The sequence below is a fragment of the Dama dama genome, chromosome 29 (assembly GCF_033118175.1).
Source record: "Dama dama isolate Ldn47 chromosome 29, ASM3311817v1, whole genome shotgun sequence".
NCBI classification, from domain to species: Eukaryota; Metazoa; Chordata; class Mammalia; order Artiodactyla; family Cervidae; genus Dama; species Dama dama.
Genome location: NC_083709.1, coordinates 1 through 24123, shown reverse-complemented (window position 1 = coordinate 24123; position 24123 = coordinate 1).

Below are 24123 nucleotides of genomic sequence, written 5' to 3'. Positions count from 1 at the left end.
CTTCATGCTCCTCCTATTTTTCAGATCGTTTTATGCTCTTCTCATTTTAACACCTTTTGAAGCTCTTCATATTTTTGACAAATTTTGAAGATCTTCATATTTTTCATACGTTTTCAGGCTCTTCATGATTTTCAACACCGCTTCATGCTCCTCCTATTTTTCAGACCTTTTCATGCTCATCTCTTTTTTGACACCTTTTGAAGCTCTTCATATTTTTCACACCTTTTGAAGCTCTTCATATTTTTCACATTTATGAATCTCTTCATATTTTCCACACGTTTTCAGACAATTCATGTTTTTCAACATCGCTTCATGCTCCTCCTATTTTTCAGACCGTTTCATGCTCCTCATATTTTTGAAACATTTTGAAGCTCTTCATATTTCTCATACCTTTTCAGGCTCTTCATGTCTTTCAACACCGCTTCATGCTCCTCCTATTTTTCAGACGGGTTCATGCTCATCTCATTTTTGACACCTTTTGAAGCTTTTCATATTTTTCACACCTTTTCAGGCTCTTCATGTTTTTGAACACAGGTTGATGCTCCTCCTATATTTCAGAACGTTTCATGCTCCTCATATTTTTGACACCTTTTGAAGCTCTTCATATTTTTCACATCTTTACAGGCTCTTCATGTTTTTCAACACCGTTTCATGACCCTCCTATTTTTCAGACCGTTTCATGCTCATCTCATTTTTAACACCTTTTGAAGGTCTTCATATTTTTCACACCTTTTCAAGCTCTTCATATTTTTAAACACCACTTCATGCTTCTCCTATTTTTCAGCCCATTTCATGCTCCTCATGTATTTCACACCTTTTGAAGCTCTTCATATTTTTCACATTTTTGAAGCTCTTCATATTTTTCACACAGTTTCAGACTCTTCATGTTTTTCAACACCGCTTCATGCTCCTTCTATTTATCATACCGTTTCATACTCCTCATATTTGACACGTTTTGAGGCTCTTCATATTTTTCACACCTTTTCAGGCTCTTCATGTTTTTGAACTCCGCTTCATGCTCCTCCTGTTTTTTCGACCGTATCATGCTCCTCATATTTTTCACACCTTTTGAAGCTCTTCATATTTTTCTCACCTTTTCAGGCTCTTCATGTTTTTGAACAGCACTTCATGCTCCTCCTATTTTTTAGAGAGTTTCATGCTCCTCATGTATTTCACACCTTTTGAAGCTCTTCATATTTTTCACACCTTTGCAGTCTCTTCATGTTTTTCCACACCACTTCATGCTTCTCCTATTTTTCATCCGTTTCATGCTCCTCATGTATTTCACACATTTTGAAGCTCTTCATATTTTTTACACCTTTTCAGGCTCTTCATGTTTTTCAACACCGCTTCATGCACCTCTATTTTGCAGACCGTTTCATGCTCATTTCAATTTTGACACCTTTTGAAGCTTTTCATATTTTTCACAACTTTTCAGGCTCTTCATGTTTTTGAACACCGCTTCATGCTCCTCCTATTTTTCAGACCGTTTCCTGCTCCTCATATTTTTGACACGTTTTGAAGCTCTTCATTTTATTCACACATTTTCAGGCTCTTCATGTATTTGCACAACGTTTCATGCTCCTCCTATTTTTCAGACCGTTTCATGCTCTTCATATATTTCACATCTTTTGAAGCTCTTCATAATTTTCACATTTCTGAAGCTCTTCATATTTTTCACACCTTTTCAGGCTCTTCATGTTTTTCAACACCGCTTCATGCTCCTCCTAATTTTCAGACTGTTTCATGCTCCTCATATTTTTGACACATTTTGAAGCTCTTCATATATTTCACACCTTTTGAAGCTGTTCATATTTTTCACACCTTTTAAAGCTCTTCATATTTTTCACACGTTTTCAGGCTCTTCATGTTTTCAACACCACCTCATGCTCCTCCTATTTTTCAGACGGTTTCATGTTCTTCATATTTTTGACCCCTTTTGAAGCACTTCATATTTTTCACACCTTTTCAGGCTCTTCATGTTTTTGAACACTGCTTCTTGCTCCTCCTAATTTTCAGAGAGTTTCATGCGCCTCATGTATTTCACACCTTTTGAAGGTCTTCATATTTTTCACACATTTTCAAGCTCTTCATGTTTTTCAACACTGCTTCTTGCTCCTCCTAATTTTCAGAGAGTTTCATGCGCCTCATCTATTTCACACCTTTTGAAGCTCTTCATATTTTTCACACCGTTTCAGGCTCTTCATGTTTTTGAACACTGCTTCTTGCTCCTCCTAATTTTCAGAGAGTTTCATGCACTTCATGTATTTCACACCTTTTGAAGCTCTTCATATTTTTCACAAGTTTTCAGGCTCTTCATGTTTTTGAACACCGCTTCATCCTCCTCCTATTTTTAAGAGGGTTTCATGCTCATCATATTTTTGACACATTTTGAAGCTCTTCATATTTTTCACACCTTTTGAAGCTGTTCATATATTTCACACATTTTCAGGCTCTTCGTGTTTTTCAACACCACTTCATGCTCCTCCTATTTTTCAGACCCTTTCATGCTAATCTAATTTTTGACACCTTTTGAAGCTCTTCATATTTTTCACACCTTTTGAAGCTCTTCATATTTTTCACACCTTTTCAGGCTGTGCATGTTTTTGAACATCGCTTGTGCTCGTCCTATTTTCAGACCGTTTCATGCTCCTCATATTTTTGACACCTTTTGAAGCTCTTCATATTTTTCACACCTTTTCAGGCTCTTCATGTTTTTCAACACCGCTTCATGAACTTCCTATTTTTCGGACCGATTCATGCACCTCATATTTTTGACACATTTTGAAGCTCTTCATATTTTTCACACCTTTTCAGGCTCTTCATGGTTTTCAACACCACTTCATGCTCCTTGTATTTTTCAGACCGTTTCATGCTCCTCATATTTTTGACACCTTTTGAAGCTCTGCATATTTTTCACACCTTTTCATGCTCTTCATGATTTTCAACACCACTTCATGCTCCTATTTTTCAGACCGTTTCATGCTCATCTCATTTTTGACATATTTTGAAGCTCTTCATATTTTTTACACCTTTTGAAGCTCTTCATAATTTTCATATTTTTGAAGCTCTTCATATTTTTCACACATTTTCAGGTTCTTCATGTTTTTCAACACCACTTCAGGCTCCTCCTATTTTTCAGACCGTTTCATGCTCCTCATATTTTTGACACTTTTTGAAGCTCTTCATATTTTTCACACCTTTTCAGGCTCTTCATGTTTTTCCCCACCACTTCATTCTTCTCCTATTTTTCAGATCATTTCATGCTCCTCATGAATTTCACACCTTTTGAAGTTCTTCATATTTTTCACACCTTTTCAGGCTCTTCATGTTTTTTATCAACGTTTCATGCTCCTATTTATCAGACCGTTTCATGCTCCTCATATTTTTGACACCTTTTGCAGCTCTTCATATTTTTCACAAGTTTTCAGTCTCTTCATGATTTTGAACACCGCTTCAAGATCCTCCTATTTTTAAGACCGTTTCATGCTCTTCATATTTTTGACACCTTTTGCAGCTCTTCATATTTTTCACACCTTTTCAGGCTCTTCATGTTTTTCAACACCGTTTCATGCTGCTTCTCTTTTTCAGACCGTTTCATGCTCCTCATATTTTTCACACCTTTTGAAGCTCCTCATATTTTTCACACCTTTTCAGGCTCTTCATGTTTTTGAACACAGCTTCATGCTACTCCTATTTTTCAGACTGTTTCATGCTCCTCATATTTTTCACACCTTTTGAAGCTCCTCATATTTTTCACACCTTTTCAGGCTCTTCATGTTTTTCAACACCGTTACATGATCCTCCTATTTTTCAGACTGTTTCATGCTCATCTCATTTTTGACCCCTTTTGAAGCTTTTCAGATTTTTCACAACTTTTTAGGCTCTTCATGTTTCTCAACACGGCTTCATGCTCCACATATTTTTCAGACCGTTTCATGCTCATCTCATTTTTGACACCTTTTGAAGCTCTTCATATTTCTCACAACTTTTTAGGCTTTTCATATTTTTGAACACCGCTTCATGCTCCTCCTATTTTTCAGAGAGTTTCATGCTCCTCATGTATTTCACATCTTTTGAAACTCTTCATATTTCTCACAACTTTTTAGGCTCTTCATGTTTTTCCACATCACTTCATGCTTCTCGTATTTTTCGGCCTGTTTCATGCTCCTCATGTATTTCACACCTTTTGAAGCTCTTCATATTTTTCACCCCTTTTCAGGCTCTTCATGTTTTTAATCACCGTTTCATGCTCCTCCTATTTTTCAGACCGTTTCATGCTCCTCATATATTTGACACATTTTGAAGCTCTTTATATTTTTCACACATTTTCAGGCTCTTCATGTTTTTGAACACTGCTTCATGATCCTCCTATTTTTCAGACCTTTTCATGTTCTTCATATGTTTGACACATTTTGAAGCTCTTCATATTTTTCACACCTTTTCAGGCTCTTCATGTGTTTCAACACCACTTCATGCTTCTCCTATTTTTCAGACCGTTTCATGCGCCTCATGTATTTCACACCTTTTGAAGCTCTTCATAATTTTCACATCTTTTCAGTCTCTTCATGTTTTTGAACACCATTTCATGCCGCTTCTATTTTTTAGACCGTTTCCTGCTCCTCATATTTTTCACACCTTTTGATGCTCTTCATATTTTTCACACGTTTTCAGGCTCTTCTTGTTTTTCAACACCGCTTCATGCTCCTCCTATTTTTCAGACCGTTTCTTGCACCTCATATTTTTCTCACCTTTTGAAGCGCTTCATATTTTCCACACCTTTTCAGGCTCTTCATGTTTTTCAACACCGCTTCATGCTCCTCCTATTTTTCAGACCGTTTCATGCTCCTCATATTTTTGACACGTTTTGAAGCTCTTCATATTTTTCACACGTTTTCAGGCTCTTCATGTTTTTGAACGCCATTTCATGCTCCTCCTATTTTTCAGACCGTTTCATGCTCATCTCATTTTTGACACCTTTTGAAGTTCTTCATATTTTTCCCACCTTTTGAAGCTCTTCATATATTTCACACGTTTTCAGGTTCTTCATGTTTTTCAACATCGTTTCATGCTGCTTCTATTTTTCAGACCGTTTCATGCTCCTCATATTTTTCACACCTTTTGAAGCTCTTCATATTTTTCACACGTTTTCAGGCTCTTCATTTTTTCAACACCGTTTAATTCTGCTTCTATTTTTCAGACCGTTTCATGCTCCTCATATTTTTGACACCTTTAGACTCTTCATATTTTTCACACCTTTTCAGCCTCTTCATGTTTTTCACACATTTTCAGCCTCTTCATGTTTTTGAACACCCCTTCTTGCTCCTTTTATTTTTCAGAGAGTTTCATGCTCCTCATGTATTTCACACCTTTTAAAGCTCTTCATATTTTTCACACCTTTACAGGCTCTTCATGTTTTTGAACACCGTTTCATCCTCCTCCTATTTTTCAGACCGTTTCATGCTCCTCATATTTTTGACACCTTTTGAAGCTCTTCATAATTTTCACACCTTTTCAAGCTCTTCATGTTTTTGCACACTGCTTCATGCTCTTCCTATTTTTCAGACCGTTTCATGCTCCTCATATTTTTGACACCTTTTGAAGCTCTTCATATTTTTCACACCTTTTCAGGCTCTTCATGATTTTCCACACCAATTCATGCTTCTCCTATTTTTCAGACTGTTTAATGCTCCTCATATTTTTGACACCTTTAGAAACTCTTCATATTTTTCACACCTTTTCAAGCACTTCATGGTTTTCCACACCACTTCATGCTCCTCCTATTTTTCAGACCGTTTCATTCTCCTCATATTTTTGACACCTTTTGAAGCTCTCATATATTTCACACCTTTTCAGGCTCTTCATTTTTTTCAACACCACGTCATGCTCCTCCTATTTTTCAGACCTTTTTATGCTCTTCTCATTTTTGACACCTTTTGAAGCTCTTCATATTTTTCACACCTTTTGAAGCTCTTCATGGTTTTCACACCTTTTCAGGCTCTTCATGTTTTTCAACACCGCTTCATGCTCCTTCTATTTTTCTGACCGTTTCATGCTCCTCATAATTTTGACACATTTTGAAGCTCTTCATATTTTTCACACCTTTTCAAGCACTTCATGGTTTTCCACACCGCTTCATGCTCCTCCTCTTTTTCAGACCGTTTCATGCTCCTCATATTTTTGACATCTATTGAAGCTCTTCATATTTCTCACACCTTTTCAGTTTCTTCACGTTTTTCAACACCGCTTCATGCTCCTCCTATTTTTCAGACAGTTTCATGCACATCTCATTTTTGACACCTTTTGAAGCTCTTCATATTTTTCATATTTTTGAAGCTCTTCATGTTTTCAGACGTTTTCCGACTCTTCATGTTTTTCAACACCGCTTCATGCTCCTGCTATTTTTCAGACCGTTTCATGCTCCTCATATTTTTGACAGTTTTTGAGGCATTTCATATTTTTCACACCTTTTCAGGCACTTCATGTTTTTGAACATTGCTTCATGCTCCTCCTATTTTTCAGACCGCTTCAGGCTCTTCATATTTTTGACACCTTTTGAAGCTCTTCATATTTTTCACACCTTTTCAGGCTCTTCATGTTTTTGAACACCGCTTCATGCTCTTCCTATTTTTCAGACCGTTTCATGCTCCTCATATATTTGACACCTTTTGAAGCTCTTCATATTTTTCACACCTTTTCAGGCTCTTCATGTTTTTGAACACCGCTTCATGCTCTTCCTATTTTTCAGACGGTTTCATTTTCATCTCATTTTTGACACCTTTGAAGCTCTTCATATTTTTCACACCGTTTGAAGCTCTTCATGTTTTTCACACCTTTTCAGGGTCTTCATGTTTTTCAACACCACTTCATGCTCTTCTTATTTTTCAGACGGTTTCATGTTCATCTCATTTTTGACACCATTTGAAGCTCTTCATATTTTTCACACCTTTTGAAGCTCTTCATCTTTTTCACACTTATTCAGGCTCTTCATGTTTTTCAACACCGCTTCATGATCCTCCTATTTTTGAGAACGTTTCATGCTCCTCATATTTTTGACACCTTTTGAAGCTCTTCATATTTTTCACACTTTTTCAGGCTCTCCAAGTTTTTGAACACCGCTAAATGCTCCTCATATTTTTAAGACCGTTTCATGCTCCTCATATTTTTGACACCTTTTGAAGCTCTTAATATTTTTCACACGTTTTCAGGCTTTTCATGTTTTTCAACACCGTTACATGATCCTCCTATTTTTCAGACCGTTTCATGCTCATCTCATTTTTGACCCCTTTTGAAGCTTTTCATATTTTTCACAACTTTTTAGGCTCTTCATGTTTTTCAACACCGCTTCTTGCTCCTCCTATTTTTCAGACCGTTTCATGCTCATCTCATTTTTGACACCTTTTGAAGCTCTTCATATTTCTCACAACTTTTTAGGTTCTTCATGTTTTTCCACACCACTTCATGCTTCACCTATTTTTCGGCCTGTTTCATGCTCCTCATGTATTTCACACCTTTTGAAGCTCTTCATATTTTTCACACCTTTTCAGGCTCTTCATGTTTTTAATCACCGTTTCATGCTCCTCCTATTTTTCAAGCCGTTTCATGCTCCTCATATATTTGACACATTTTGAAGCTCTGAATATTTTTCACACATTTTCAGGCTCTTCATGTTTTTGAACACTGCTTCATGATCCTCCTATTTTTCAGACCGTTTCATGTTCTTCATATGTTTGACACCTTTTGAAGCTCTTCATATTTTTCACTCCTTTTCAGGCTCTTCATGTTTTTCAACACCACTTCATACTTCTCCTATTTTTCAGACCATTTCATGCTCCTCATGTATTTCACACCTTTTGAAGCTCTTCATATTTTTCACACCTTTTCAGGCTTTCATGTTTTTGAACACCATTTCATGCCCCTTCTATTTTTCAGACCGTTTCATGCTCCTCATATTTTTCACACCTTTTGAAGCTCTTCATATTTTTCACACCTTTTCAGGACTTCATGTTTTTGAACATCGCTTCATGATCCTCCTATTTTTCAGACCATTTCCTGCTCTTCGTATTTTTGACACATCTTGAAGCTCTTCATATATTTCACACCATTTCAGCCTCTTCATTTTTTTCAAAACCGCTTCATGCTCCTCCTATTTTTCACACCGTTTCATGCTCATCTCATTTTTGACACCTTTTGAAGCTCTTCATATATTTTACACCTTTTCAAGCTCTTCATATTTTTCAGACCTTTTCAGGCTCTTCATGTTTTTGAACATGGCTTCTTGCTCCTCCTATTTTTCAGACCGTTTCATGCTCCTCATATTTTTGACACCGTTTGAAGCTCTTCATATTTTTCACACCTTTTCAGGCTCTTCATGTTTGAACACCGCTTCATGCTCCTTCTATTTTTCAGAGAGTTTCATGCTCCTCATGTATTTCACACCTTTTGAAGCTCTTCATATTTTCCACACCTTTTCAGGCTCTTCATATTTTTCCACACCACTTCATGCTTCTCCTACTTTTCAGCCCATTTCAAACTCCTCATGTATTTTACACTTTTTGAAGCTCTTCATATTTTTCCCACCTTTTCCGGCTCTTCATGTTTTTGATCACCGTTTCATGCTCCTACTATTTTTCAGACCGTTTCATGTTCCTCATATCTTTGACACCTTTTGAAGCTCTTCATATTTTTCACAACTTTTCAGACTCTTCATATTTTTGAACACCGCTTCATGCTCCTCCAATTTTTCAGGCCGTTTCATGCTCCTCATAATTTTGACACCTTTTGAAGCTCTTCATATGTTTCACACCTTTTCAGGCTCTTCATTTTTTTCAACACCACTTCATGCTCATCCTATTTTTCAGACGGTTTCATGCTCATCTCATTTTTTACACCTTTTGAAGCTCTTCATATTTTTCACACCTTTTGATGCTCTTCATAGTTTTCACACGTTTTCAGGCTCTTCTTGTTTTTCAACAGCGCTTCATGCTCCTCCTATTTTTCAGACCGTTTCATGCTCCTCATATTTTTGACACCTTTTGAAGCTCTTCATATTTTTCACAAATTTTCAGTCTCTTCCTGTTTTTGAACACCGTTTCATGCTCCTCCTATTTTTCAGTCCGTTTAATGCTCCTCATGTATTTCACACCTTTTGAATCTCTTCATATTTTTCAGAACTTTTCAGGCTCCTCATGTTTTTGAACACCGCTTCATGCTCCTCCTATTTTTCAGACCGTTTCATGCTCCTCATATTTTCATACCTTTTCATATTCCTCATATTTTTGACACCTCTTGAAGCTCTTCATATTTTTCACACCTTTTCAGGCTCTTCATGTTTTTGAACACCGCTTCATGCTCCTCCTATTTTTCACACCTTTTGAAGCTCTTCATATATTTCACACCTTTTCAGGCTCTCCATGTTCTTGATCACCGATTCATTTTCCTCCTAATTTTGAGACTGTTTCATGCTTCTCATATATTTGACACCTTTTGAAGCTCTTCATATTTTTCACACCTTTTCAGGCTCTTCATGTTTTTGAAAACCGCTTCATGCTCCTCCTATTTTTCAGACCGTTTCATGCTCCTTATATTTTTCACACCTTTTGAAGCTGTTCATATTTTTCACACCTTTTCAGGCTCTTCATGTTTTAGAACACCGCTTCATGCTCCTCCCATTTTTCAGACCGTTTCACGCAGCACATATTTTTGACACCTTTTGAAGCTCCTCTTATTTTCCACACCTTTTCAGGCTCTTCAAGTTTTTCAACACCGTTTCATTCTCCTGCTAGATTTCATACCGTTTCATGCTACTCATATACTTGACAGCTTTTGAAGCTCTTCATATTTTTCACACCTTTTCAGGCTCTTCATGTTTTTGAACACCGCTTCATGCTCCTCCTATTTTTCAGACCATTTCATGCTCCTCATAATTTTGACACCTTTTGAAGCTCCTCCTATTTTTCACACGTTTTCAACTCTTCATGTTTTTGAACACTGCTTCATGCTCCTCATATATTTCAGACCGTTTCATGATCCTCATGTATTTCACACCTTTTGAACATCTTCATATTTTTCACACATTTTAAATGTCTTCATGTTTTTGAACATCATTTCATGTTGCTCCTATTTTTCAGACCGTTTCATGCTCCTCATATTTTTGACACCTTTTGAAGCTCTTCATATTTTTCACACTTTTTAAGGCTGTTTATAGTTTTCAACACCGCTGCATGATTCCCCTATTTTTCAGACCGTTTCATGCTCCTCATATTTTTGACATTTTTTGAAGCTCTTCATATTTTTCACACCTTTTCAGGCTCTTCATGTTTTTGAACACCGTTTCATGCTCCTCCTATTTTCCAGACAGTTTCATGCTCATCTCATTTTTGACACCTTTTGAAGCTCTTCATATTTTTCACACGTTTTCAGGCTCTTCATGTTTTTCAACACCGCCTCAGGATCCTCCTGTTTTTCAGACCGTTTCAGGCTCATCTCAATTTTGACACCTTTTGAAGCTCTTCATATTTTTCACACGTTTTGAAGCTCTTCATATTTTTCACACCTTTTCAGGCTCTTCATGTTTTTCAATACCACTTCATGCTCCTCCTATTTTACAGACAGTTTCATGCTCATCTCATTTTTGACACCTTTTGAAGCTCTTCATAGTTTTCACACCTTTTGAACCTCTTCATATTTTTTACACGTTTTCAGGCTCTTCATGTTTTTCAACACCGCTTCATTCTCCTCCTATTTTTCCGACCGTTTCATGCTCCTCATATTTTTGACACCTTTTGAAGCTCTTCGTATTTTTCACACCTTTTCAGGCTCTTCATGTTTTTCACCACCACTTTATGCACGTCCTATTTTTCAGATCGTTTCATGCTCCTCTTTTTTTTGACACATTTTCAAGCTCCTCATATATTTCTCACGTTTTCAGGCTCTTCATGTTTTTCAACACAACTTCATGCTCCTCCTATTTTTCAGAGCGTTTCATGCTCATCTCATTTTTGACACCTTTTGAAGCTCTTCATATTTTTCACACCTTTTGAAGCTCCTCAAATTTTTCACATCTTTTCAGGCCTTCATGTTTTTGAACACCGGTTCATGGACCTCATATATTTCAGACCGTTTCATGCTCCTCTTATTTTTGACACCTTTTGAAGCTCTTCATATTTTTCACACCTTTTCAGGCTCTTCATGTTTTTCAACATCACTTCATGCTCCTCCTATTTTTCAGACCGTTTCATGCTCCTCAGATTTTTGACACCTTTTGAAGCTCTTCATATTTTTCACACCTTTTCAGGCTCTTCATGTTTTAGAACACCGCTTCATGCTCCTCCCATTTTTCAGACCGTTTCATGCTCCTCATATTTTTGACACCTTTGGAAGCTCCTCTTATTTTCCACACCTTTTCAGGCTCTTCAAGTTTTTCAACACCGTTTCATGCTCCTGCTAGATTTCATACCGTTTCATGCTACTCATATACTTGACAGCTTTTGAAGCTCTTCATATTTTTCACACCTTTTCAGGCTCTTCATGTTTTTGAACACCGCTTCATGCTCCTCCTATTTTTCAGACCATTTCATGCTCCTCATAATTTTGACACCTTTTGAAGCTCCTCCTATTTTTCACACGTTTTCAACTCTTCATGTTTTTGAACACTGCTTCATGCTCCTCATATATTTCAGACCGTTTCATGATCCTCATGTATTTCACACCTTTTGAACCTCTTCATATTTTTCACACATTTTAAATGTCTTCATGTTTTTGAACCTCGTTTCATGTTGCTCCTATTTTTCAGACCGTTTCATGCTCCTCATATTTTTGACACGTTTTGAAGCTCTTCATATTTTTCACACTTTTTAAGGCTGTTTATAGTTTTCAACACCGCTGCATGATTCCCCTATTTTTCAGACCGTTTCATGCTCCTCATATTTTTGACATTTTTTGAAGCTCTTCATATTTTTCACACCTTTTCAGGCTCTTCATGTTTTTGAACACCGTTTCATGCTCCTCCTATTTTCCAGACAGTTTCATGCTCATCTCATTTTTGACACCTTTTGAAGCTCTTCATATTTTTCACACCTTTTGAAACTCTTCATATTTTTCACACCTTTTCAGGCTCTTCATGTTTTTCAACACCGCCTCAGGATCCTCCTGTTTTTCAGACCGTTTCAGGCTCATCTCAATTTTGACACCTTTTGAAGCTCTTCATATTTTTCACACGTTTTGAAGCTCTTCATATTTTTCACACCTTTTCAGGCTCTTCATGTTTTTCAATACCACTTCATGCTCCTCCTATTTTACAGACAGTTTCATGCTCATCTCATTTTTGACACCTTTTGAAGCTCTTCATATTTTTCACACCTTTTGAAACTCTTCATATTTTTTACACGTTTTCAGGCTCTTCATGTTTTTCAACACCGCTTCATTCTCCTCCTATTTTTCCGACCGTTTCATGCTCCTCATATTTTTGACACCTTTTGAAGCTCTTCGTATTTTTCACACCTTTTCAGGCTCTTCATGTTTTTCACCACCACTTCATGCACGTCCTATTTTTCAGATCGTTTCATGCTCCTCTTATTTTTGACACATTTTCAAGCTCCTCATATATTTCTCACGTTTTCAGGCTCTTCATGTTTTTCAACACAACTTCATGCTCCTCCTATTTTTCAGAGCGTTTCATGCTCATCTCATTTTTGACACCTTTGAAGCTCTTCATATTTTTCACACCTTTTGAAGCTCCTCAAATTTTTCACATCTTTTCAGGCCTTCATGTTTTTGAACACCGGTTCATGGACCTCATATATTTCAGACCGTTTCATGCTCCTCTTATTTTTGACACCTTTTGAAGCTCTTCATATTTTTCACACCTTTTCAGGCTCTTCATGTTTTTCAACATCACTTCATGCTCCTCCTATTTTTCAGACCGTTTCATGCTCCTCAGATTTTTGACACCTTTTGAAGCTCTTCATATTTTTCACACCTTTTCAGGCTCTTCATTTTCTTGAACACTACTTCATGCTCCTCCTATTTTTCAGGCCGTTTCATGCTCATCTCTTTTTTGACACCTTTTGAAGCTCTTCATATTTTTCATACCTTTTAAAGATCTTCATATTTTTCACACGTTTTCAGGCTCTTCATATTTTTCAACACCGCATCATGCTCCTCCTATTTTTCAGACAGTTTCATGCTCCTCATATTTTTGACATGTTTTGAAGCTCTTCATATTTTTCACACCGTTTCAGGCTCTTCATGTTTTTCAACACTGTTTCATGCTCCTCCTATTTTTCAGACCGTTTCATGCTCCTCATAATTTTGACACCCTTTGAAGCTCTTCTTATATTTCACACCTTTTCAGACTCGTCATGTTTTTGAACACCGCTTCAAGGTCCTCCTTTTTTTCGAGCGTTTCATGCTCCTCATATTTTTGACACCTTTTGAAGCTCTTCATATTTTTCACGCCTTTTCAGGCTCTTCCTGTTTTTGAACACGGTTTCATGCTCCTCCTATTTTTCAGAGCGTTTCATACTCCTCATATGTTTCACACCTTTTGAAGCTCTTCAAATTTTTCACACCTTTTCAGGCTCTTCATGTTTTTCAACACCGCTTCATGCTCCTCCTATTTTGAGACCGTTTTCTGCTCCACATGTATTTCACAGCTTTTGAAGCTCTTCATATTTTTCACAACTTTTCAGGTATTCATGTTTTTGATCACCGTTTCATGCTCCTCCTATTTTTCAGACCGTTTCATTCTCCTCATATTTTTGATACCTTTTGACGCTCTTCATATATTTCACACCTTTTCAGGCTCTTCATGTTTTAACACCACTTCATGCTCTCCTAATATTCAGACCATTTCCTGCTCATTTATTTTTGACACGTTTTGAAGCTCTTCATATATTTCACACCATTTCAGGCTCTTCACGTTTTTCAACACCGCTTCATGCTCCTCGTATTTTTCATACCGTTTCATGCTCCTCATATATTTGACACGTTTTTAAGCTTTTCATATTTTTCACACCTTTTCAGGCTCTTCATTTTTTCAACACCCCTTCATGCTCCTCCTATTTTTCAGACCGTTTCATGCTCCTCATATTTTTGACACTTTTTGAAGCTCCTCATATGTTTCACACATTTTGAAGGTCTTCATATATTTCACACCATTTCAGGATCTTCATGTTTTTCAACACCACTTTATGCTCCTCCTATTTTTCAGACCGTTTCATGCTCCTCATAATTTTGACACCTTTTGAAGCTCTTTATATTTTTCTCACCTTTTCAGGCTCTTCATGTTTTTCAACACCACTTCATGCTCCTCCAATTTTTCAGGCCGTTTCATTGTCCTCATATATTTGACACCTTTAGAAGATCTTCATATTTTTCACACATTTTCAGGCTCTGCATGTTTTTCAACATCGCTTCATGCCCCTCCTATTTTTCAGACCGTTTCAGGCTCCTCATATTTTTGACACCTTTAGAAGCTCTTCATATTTTTCACACCTTTTCAGGCTCTTCATTTTTTTCAACACCTCTTCATGCTCCTCTTATTTTTCAACACCGCTTCATGCTCCTCCTATTTTTCAGACCGTTTCATGCTCCTCATAATTTTGACACTTTTTGAAGCTCCTCATATTTTTCACACGTTTTGAAGGTCTTCATATATTTCACACCATTTCAGGCTCTTCATGTTTTTCAACACCACCTCATGCTCCTCCTATTTTTCAGACCGTTTCATGCTCATCTCTTTTTTGACACCTTTTGAAGCTCTTCATATTTTCACACGTTTTCAGACTATTCATGTTTTTCAACACGGCTTCATGCACCTCCTATTTTTCAAACTGTATCATGCTCCTCATATTTTTCACACCTTTTGAAGCTCTTCATATTTTTCACAGCTTTTCAGGCTCTTCATGTTTTTGATCACCGTTTCATGCTCCTCATATTTTTCAGACGGTTTCATGTTCATCTCATTATTAACACCTTTTGAAGCTCTTCATATATTTCACACGTTTTCAAGCTCTTCATATATTTCACACCTTTTCAGGCTCTTCATGTTTTTGAACACCGCTTCATGCTCCTCTTATTTTTCAGACCGTTTCAGGCTCCTCATATTTTTGACACCTTTTGAAACTCTTCATATTTCTCACACCTTTTCAGGATCTTCATGTTTTTCAACACCAATTCATGCTCCTCCTATTTTTCAGACCTTTTCATGCTCCACACATTTTGAAACCTTTTGAAGCTCTTCATATTTTTCACACCTTTTCAGGCTCTCCATGTTTTTCATCACCGCTTCATGCTCCTAGTATGTTCAGACCGTTTCATGCTCCTCATATTTTTGACACCTTTTGAATCTCTTCATACTTTTCACACCTTTTAGGCTCTTCATGTTGTTGAACAGCGCTTCATGCTCCTCCTATTTTTCAGACCGTTTCATGCTCCTCATGTATTTCACACCATTTGAAGCTCTTCCTGTTTTTCACACCTTTTCAGTCTCTTCATGTATTTGAACACCATTTCATGCTCCTCCGATTTTTTAGACCGTTTCATGCTCCTCATATTTTTGACACCTTTTGAAGCTCTTCATATTTTTCACACCTTTTGAAGCTCTTCATGTTTTTCATATTTTTGAAGCTCTTCATATTTTTCACACCTTTTCACGCTTTTCATGTATTTGAACACCTGTTCATGCTCTTCCTATTTTTCAGACCGTTTCATGCTCCTCCTATTTTTCACTCCTTTTGAAGCTCTTCATATTTTTCACACCTTTTCAGTCTCTACATGTTTTTGAACACCGCTTCATGCTCCTCCTATTTCTCAGACCATTTCATGCTCCTCATGTATTTCACACCTTTTGAAGCTCTTCGTATTTTGCACACATTTTCAGGCTTTTCATGTTTTTCACAACGACTTCATGCTCCTCATATTTTTCAGACCGTTTCATGCACATTTCATTTTTGACTCCTTTGGAAGCTCTTCATATTTTTCACACCATTTTCAGGCTCTTCATGTTTTTCAACACCGCTTTATGATCCTCCTATTTTTCAGACCGTTTCATATTCCTCATATTTTTGACATTTTTTGAGGCTCTTCATATTTTTCACACCTTTTCAGGCTCTTCATGTCTTTGAACACCGTTTCATGCTCCTCCTATTTTTGTGACCGTTTCATGCACATCTCATTTTGACACCTTTTGAAGCCTTTGATATTTTTCACACCATTTTCAGGCTCTTCATGTTTTTCAACACCGCTTTCTGATCCTCCTGTTTTTCAGACCGTTTCATGCTCCTCATATATTTGACACCTTTTGAAGCTCTTCATATTTTCACAATTTTTTAAGCTCTTCATATGTTTCACACGTTTTCAGGTTCTTCATGTTTTTCAACACCGCTTCATGCTCCCCCTATTTTTCATTCCGTTTCATGCTCCTCATATTCTTGACACCTTTTGACGCTTTTCATATTTTTCACACATTTTCAGGCTCTTCTAGTTTTTCAACACCGCTTCATGCTCCTCCTATTTTTCATTCCGTTTCATGCTCCTCATATTTTTGACACCTTTTGAAGCTCTTCATATTTCTCACACCTTTTCAGGCTCTTCATGTTTTTCAACACCGCTTCATGATCCTCCTGTTTTTCAGACCGTTTCATGCTGATCTCATTTTTGACACCTTTGGAAGCTTTTCATATTTTTCACAACTTTTCAGGCTCTTCACGTTTTTGAACACCGCTTCATGTTCCTCCTATTTTTCAGACCGCATCATGCTCCTCATATATTTCACACGTTTTGAAGCTCTTCATATTTTTCATACCTTTTCAGGCTCTTCATGTATTTCAACACCAATTCATGCTCCTACTATTTTTCAGACCGTTTCATGCTCATCTCATTTTTGACACCTTTCGAAGCTGTTTATATTTTTCACACCTTTTGAAGCTCTTCATATTTTTCACACGTTTTCATGCCCTACATGTTTTTCATCAACGCTTCATGCTCCTCCTATTTTTCAGACCGTTTCATGCTCCTCATATTTTTGACACCTTTTGAAGCTCTTCATATATTTCACACCTTTTCAGGCTCTTCTTTTTTTTCAACACCACTTCATGCTCCTCCTATTTTTCAGACCGTTTCATGCTCATTTCATTTTTGACACCTTTTGTAGCTCTTCATATTTTTCACACCTTTTCATGCTCTTCATGTAATTGAACACCGCTTCATTTTCCTCCTATTTTTCAGACCGTTTCATGCTCCTCATATTCTTGACACCTTTTGAAGCTTTTCATATTTTCACACCTTTTAAGGCTCTTCAAGTTTTTCAATACCGTTTCATGCTCCTCCTATTTTTCAGACCGTTTCATGCTCCTCTTATGTTTGACACCTTTTGAAGCTCTTCATATTTTCACAATTTTTTAAGCTCTTCATATGTTTCACACGTTTTCAGGTTCTTCATGTTTTTCAACACCGCTTCATGCTCCTCCTATTTTTCATTCCGTTTCATGCTCCTCATATTCTTGACACCTTTTGACGCTTTTCATATTTTTCACACATTTTCAGGCTCTTCATGTTTTGCCACACCACTTCATGCTCCTCCTATTTTTCAGACGTTTTCATGCTCCTCATATTTTTGACACCTTTAGAAACTCTTCATATCATTCACACCTTTTCAGGCTCTTCATGTTTTGCCACACCGCTTCATGCTCCTCCTATTTTTGAGCCCGTTTCATGCTCCTCATGTATTTCACACCTTTTGAAGCTCTTCATATATTTCACACCCTTACATACTCTTCATGTTTTTCAACACCACTTCATGCTCCTCCTATTTTTAAGACTGTTTCATGCTCCTGATATTTTTGACTCGTTTTGAAGCTCTTCATATTTTCACAATTTTTTAAGCTCTTCATATTTTTCACACGTTTTCAGGTTCTTCATGTTTTTCAACACCGCTTCATGCTCCTCCTATTTTTCAGACCGTTTCATGCTCCTCAAATTTTTAAAACTTTTGAAGCTCTTCATATATTTCACACCTTTTCAGGCTCTTCATGTTTTTGAAGACCGATTCATGCTCCTCCTGTTTTTCAGACCGTTTCAGGCTCCTCATATTTTTGACACCTTTTGAAGCTCTTCATATTTTTTACAACTTTTCAGGCATTTCATGTTTTTGAACACCTCTTCATGCTCCTCCTATTTTTCACACCTTTTGAAGCTCTTCACATTTTTCACACCATTTCAGGCTCTTCATGTTTTTCAACACCGCTTCATGCTCCTCCTATTTTTCAGACCGTTTAATGCTCCTCCTGTACTTCACACCTTTTGAAGCTCTTCATATTTTTCACACCTTTTCAGGCTCTTCATGTTTTTCAATACCGCTTCATGCACCTCCTATTTTCAGACCTTTTAATGCTCCTCCTGTACTTCACAACTTTTGAAGCTCTTCATATTTTTCACATCTTTTCAGGCTCTTCATGTTTTTCAACAACACTTCATGCTCCACCATTTTTCAGACCGCTTCATGCTCATCTCATTTTTGACAATTTTTGAAGCTCTTCATATTTTTCACACCTTTTGAAGCTCTTCATATTTTTGACACGTTTTCAGGCTCTTCATGTTTTTTAACACCGCTTCATGCTCCTCCTATTTTTCACATCTGTTGAAGCTCTTCAAATTTTTCACACCTTTTCAGGCTCTTCATGTTTTTGAACACGGCTTCATGCTCCTCATATATTTCAGACCGTTTCATGCTCCTCTTATTTGTGACACCTTTTGAAGCTCTTCGTATTTTTCACACATTTTCAGGCTCTTCATGTTTTTCAACATGACTTCATGCTCCTCCTATTTTTCAGACCGTTTCATGCTCCTCATATTTTTGACACCTTTTGAAATCTTCATATACTTCACACCTTTTCAGGCTCTTCATTTTTTTGGAAATAACTTCATGCTCCTTCTATTTTTCAGACCGTTTCATGGTCATCTCATTTTTGACACCTTTTGAAGCTCTTCATATTTTTCATACCTTTTGAAGATTTTCATATTTTTCACACTTTTTCAGGCTCTTCATATTTTTCAACACCGCATCATGCTCCTCCTATTTTTCAGACAGTTTCATGCTCCTCATATTTTTGACACGTTTTGAAGCTCTTCATATTTTTCACACCTTTTCAGGCTCTTCATGGTTTTCAACACTGTTTCATGATCCTCCTATTTTTCAGACCGTTTCATGCTCCTCATAATTTTGACACCCTTTGAAGCTCTTCTTATATTTCACACCTTTTCAGACTCTTCATGTTTTCGAACACCAATTCAAGTTCCTCCTATTTTTGCGACCGTTTCATGCTCTTCATATTTTTGACACCTTTAGAAGCACTTCATATTTTTCACACCTTTTGAAGATCTTCATATATTTCACACATTTTCAGCCTCTTCATGTTTCTCAACACCACTTCATGTTCCTCCTATTTTTCAGAACGTTTCATGCTCCTCATATTCTTGACACCTTTTAAAGTTCTTCATATTTTTCACACCTTTTAAGGCTCTTCATGTTTTGAACACCGTTTCATGCTCCTCCTATTTTCAGACCGTTTCATGCTCTTCATTTTTTTGACACCTTTTGAAGCTCTTCATATTTTTCACACGTTTTGAAGCTCTTCATATATTTCACACCTTTTCAGGCTCTTCATGTTTTTGAACACCGCTTCATGCTCCTCCTATTTTTCAGGCCATTTCATGCTCTTCATTTTTTTGACACCTTTTGAAGCTCTTCATATTTTTCACACCTTTTGAAGCTCTTCATATATTTCACACCTTTTCAGGCTGTTCATGTTTTTCAAAACACCACTTCATGCTCCTCCTATTTTTCAGACCGTTTCATGCTCATCTAAATTTTGACACTTTTTGAAGCTCTTCATATATTTCACACCTTTTGAAGCTCTTCATATTTTTCACATTTATGAAGCTATTCAAATTTTTCACACGTTTTCAGGCTCTTCATGTTTTTGAACACCGCTTCATGTTCCTGCTATTTTTCAGAACGTTTCACACTCCTCATGTTTTTGACACATTTTGAGGCTACTCATATTTTTCACACCTTTTCAGGCTCTTCATGTTTTTGAACACCGTTTCATGATCCTCCTATTTTTCAGAACGTTTCATGCTCCTCATATTCTTGACACTTTTTAAAGTTCTTCATATTTTTCACACCTTTTAAATCTCTTCATGTTTTGAACACCGTTTCATGCTCCTCTTATTTTCAGACCGTTTCATGCTCTTCATTTTTTTGACACCTTTTGAAGCTCTTCATATTTTTCACACCTTTTGAAGCTCTTCATATATTTCACACCTTTTCAGGCTCTTCATGTTTTTGAACACCGCTTCATGCTCCTCATACTTTTCACACCTTTTGAAGCTCTTCATTTTTTTCACACATTTTCAGGCCCTTTATGTTTCTCACCACCGCTTCATGCTCCTCCTATTTTTGAGACCGTTTCATGCTCATCTCATTTTTGACACCTTTTGAAGCTCTTCGTATTTTTTACACCTTTTGAAGCTCTTCATATTTTTATAACTTTTCAGGCTCTTCATGTATTTCAACACCGCTTGATTCTTCTCCAGCTTTTCAGACCGTTTCATGCTCCTCATATTTTTGACACCTTTTGAAACTCTTCATATTTTTCTCATCTTTTCAGGCTCTTCATGATTTTCAACACCACTTCATGCTCCTCGTATTTTTCAGACCTTTTAATGCTCCTCATATTTTTGACACCTTTTGAAGCTCTTCATATTTTTCACACCTTTTGAAGCTCTTCGTATTTTTCACACCTTTTCAGGCTCTTCATGTTTTTGAACACCGTTTTTTGCTGCTTCTATTTTTCAGACCGTTTCATGCTCCTCATATATTTTAAACCTTTTGAAACTCTTCATATTTTTCACACCTTTTCAAGCTGTTCATGTTTTTCAACAATGCTTCATGATCCTCCTATTTTTCAGACCGTTTCATGCTCCTCAAGTATTTCACAACTTTTGAAGCTCTTCATATTTTTCACACCTTTTCAGGCTCTTCATGATTTTGAAGACCGATTCATGCTCCTCCTGTTTTTCAGACGGTTTCAGGCTCCTCATATTTTTGACACCTTTTGAAGCTCTTCATATTTTTTACAACTTTTCAGGCATTTCATGTATTTGAACACCTCTTCATGCTCCTCCTATTTTTCACACCTTTTGAAGCTCTTCACATTTTTCACACCATTTCAGGCTCTTCATGTTTTTCAACACCGCTTCCTGCTCCTCCTATTTTTCAGACAGTTTAATGCTCCTCCTGTATTTCACACCTTTTGTAGCTCTTCATATTTTTTACACCTTTTCAAGCTCTTCATGTTTTTGAATAGCGCTTCATGCTCCTCCTATTTTTCAGACAGTTTCATGATCCTCATGTATTTCACACCTTTTGAAGCTCTTCGTATTTTTCACAACTTTTCAGGCTCTTCATGTTTTTGAGCACCGCTTCATGCTCCTCTTCTTTTTCAGACCGTTTCATGCTCCTCATATTTTTGACCTCTTTTGAAGCTCCTAATATTTTTCACATCTTTTGAAGCTCTTCATATATTTCACACTTTTTCAGGCTCTTCATGTTTTTCAACACCACTTCATGTTCCTCCTATTTTTCAGACCGTTTCATGCTCATCTCATTTTTGACAGATTTTGAAGCTCTTCATATTTCTCACACCTTTTCAGTCTCTTCATGTTTTTGAACACCGTTTCATGCTCCTCCTACTTTTCAGACCGTATAATGCTCCTCATATTTTTCACACTTTTTGAAGCTCTTCATATTTTTCACACCTTTTCAGGCTCTTCATGTTTTTAAATACCACTTCATGCTCCTCCTAATTATCAGATCGTTTCATGCTCCTCATATTTTTGACACCTTTTGTAGCTCTTCATATTATTCACACCTTTTGAGGCTCTTCGTGATTTTCAAAACCGTTTCATGCTCCTCCTATTTTTCAGACCGTTTCATGCTCATCTCATTTTTGACACCTTTGGAAGCTCTTCTTATTTTTCACATCTTCTGAAACTCATCATATTTTTCACACGTTTTCAGGCTCTTCATGTTTTTCAACACCGCTTCATGCTCCTCCTATTTTTCACAACTGTTGACGCTCGTCATATTTTTCACACCTTTTCAGGCTCTTCATATTTTTGAACACCGCTTCATGCTGCTCCTATTTTTCAGACCGTTTCATGCTCCTCATATTTTTGAAAGGTTTTGAAGCTCTTCAAATTTTTCACACCTTTTCAGGCTCTTCATGTTTTTCAACACCGCTTCATGATCCTCCTATTTTTCAGACCGTTTCATGCTCCTCATGTATTTCACACCTTTTGAAGCTGTTCATATTTTTCACACGTTTTCAGGCTCTTCATGTTTTTCATCAATGCTTCATGCTCCTTCTCTTTTTCAGACCGTTTCATGCTCCTCATATTTTTCACACTTTTTGAAGCTCTTCATATTTTTCACACCTTTTCAGGCTCTTCACGTTTTTCAACACCGTCTCATGCTCCTCCTATTTTTCAGACAGTTTCATGCTCCTCATGTATTTCACATCTTTTGAAGCTCTTCATATTTTTCACACCTTTTCAAGCTCTTCATGTTTTTGAACACCGCTTCATGCTCCTTCTATTTTTCAGACCGTTTCATTCTCCTCATATTTTTAACACCGTTTGTAGCTCTTCATATTTTTCACACCTTTTCAGGCTCTTCATGTTTCTGAACACCGCTTCATGCTCCTCCTATTTTATACACCGTTTCATGCTCCTCATGTATTTCACACCTTTTGTAGCTCTTCATATTTTTTACACCTTTTCAAACTCTTCATGTTTTTGAACAGCGCTTCATGCTCCTCCTATTTTTCAGACAGTTTCATGCTCCTCATGTATTTCACACCTTTTGAAGCTCTTCGTATTTTTCACACCTTTTGAAGCTCTTCATGTTTATCAACACCGCTTCATGCTCCTCCTATTTTTCAGACCGTTACATGCACCTCATATTTTTGACACCTTTTGAAGCTCTTCATATTTTTCACACATTTTCAGGCTCTTCATGTTTATCAACACCGCTTCATGCTCCTCCTATTTTTCAGACCGTTTCTTGCTCCTAATATTTTTGACACTTTTTGAAGCTCTTCATATTTTTCACACCTTTTCATGCTCTTCATGTTTTCAACATCGATTCATGCTCCTATTATTTTTCAGACCGTTTCATCCTCGTCCTATTTTCACACCGTTTCATGCTCCTCATATTTTTGACACCTTTTGAAGCTCTTCATATTTTTCACACCTTTTCATGCTCTTCATGTTTTCAACATCGATTCATGCTCCTATTATTTTTCAGACCGTTTCATCCTCGTCCTATTTTCACACCGTTTCATGCTCCTCATATTTTTGACACATTTTGAAGCTCTTCATATTTTTCACACCTTTTCAGGCTCTTCAAGTTTTTGAACAATGCTACAATTCTCCTCCTATTTTTCAGACCGTTTCATGCTCCTCATATTTTTGATCTCTTTTGAAGCTCTTCATATTTTTCACGCCTTTTGAAGCTCTTCATATATTTCACACTTTTTCAGGCTCTTCATGTTTTTCAACACCACTTCATGCTTCTCCTATTTCTCAGACCGTTTCATGCTCATCTCATTTTTGACAGCATTTGAAGCTCTTCATATTTTTCACATTTTTGAAGCTCTTCAAATTTTTCACACTTTTTCAGGCTCTTCATGTTTTTGAACACCGCTTCATGCTCCTCCTATTTTCAGACCGTTTCTTGCTCCTCATATTTTTGACACCTTTTGAAGCTCTTCATATTTTTCACACCTTTTCCGGCTCTTCATGTTTTTGAACACCGTTTCATGCTCCTCCTATTTTCAGACCGTTTCTTGCTCCTCATATTTTTGACACCTTTGAATCTCTTCATATTTTTCACACCTTTTCAGCCTCTTCATATATTTCACACGTTTTAAGTCTCTTCATGTTTTTCAACCCCGCTTCATGCTCCTCCTATTTTTCTGACCGTTTCATGCTCCTCATGTATTTCACACATTTTGAAGCTCTTCATATTTTTCACACCTTTTGAAGCTCTTCATATTT